The sequence below is a fragment of the Aplysia californica genome, unplaced genomic scaffold (assembly GCF_000002075.1).
Source record: "Aplysia californica isolate F4 #8 unplaced genomic scaffold, AplCal3.0 scaffold01635, whole genome shotgun sequence".
NCBI lineage: Eukaryota > Metazoa > Mollusca > Gastropoda > Aplysiida > Aplysiidae > Aplysia > Aplysia californica.
In genome coordinates this window covers 5,067-6,158 of record NW_004798905.1, presented here as the reverse complement: position 1 = coordinate 6,158, position 1,092 = coordinate 5,067, and positions in this window count along the sequence as shown.

Here is a 1,092-nt window from a genome sequence, read left to right as displayed (position 1 = left end):
GGGGGGGAGTGGGCTCTGAGTGCTATAAATGTTTTGGCAGGAAGACCGAGATGCTCAATAAAAATTCCACCCGTAATGAATATTATGTAAATCGAAACTCAGATGTTCTGAGAGCAACAGCAAAGCGCTTTACCACTATACGACATACAGAGAAATGATAAAAAGATTTAGAAATGATTAGTGCTTATGATAGAGTCCAATAGTGTATTACGTACATACTTAGTATAACTAGTAACTGTAATAGCAGATAGAGATTTCAGGATTATAGATGTAAGTTATTGATCTGAGAGCGGTGACAATTTTAGAAATAATAGTGGTGATGAGTGATGCTGAGGGTTTGGGTATAAGTAATGTTAGCGTTAGTCCTATCTTTCTCTGCACTTTTTTCATCTAATCAGATGGCGTCAATCTCATATAAATGGGCAAGGGGAAAAAAAAAGAGAAATGTGAGGCAGCGTGGTGGAATCAGGCTCTCGACAAAATAATCAAAGTGAAGAAACTTGCATTTTTCCGCAGGTTTGTGAGTTTTTATCAAATTTTTGTTTTTTGGCTCAACACCTTCCATTCCCATTAAAGAACTCATTTCGGTGTTGATTTTTCTGAAAAGCGTTGATTAAAGGCATAAAAAAGCAAATTTTTAGTTACCACGGACTCTTGCGCTAAGGAAATAACTAATCTTTGGCGGCCATTTTCTCAATAATTTTACATCTGAAAACAAGTGACCCCCACCTCCTTCTTTTGCAAATATCTCGACTTGTACTCAAGATAATTGGATATTTTTTCATCCAAATAAAGACTAGTGAACAAGATTTAAGATGATACCAATAATTCTACATGCCCAAAAATTGACGAGAACCTGATACCACCACGCTGCCTCACAAATGATTTAGCCTCACCTTATGTTTGGTGAGGAAGGCAGAGCATTGTAGATTGACACCCATCATCTTGTGTGGGTTCCAGGTGATAGAGTCGGCTCTGTTTTGGGATGGATAGCACTGAAATTTCAGCCTTGTTTCATATAAGCTCTCTCTTTCCTTCTGCTTTTCTTTATTCCCCCCCCCCTTTTTCTTCTCTCTCTCTCTCTCTCTCTCT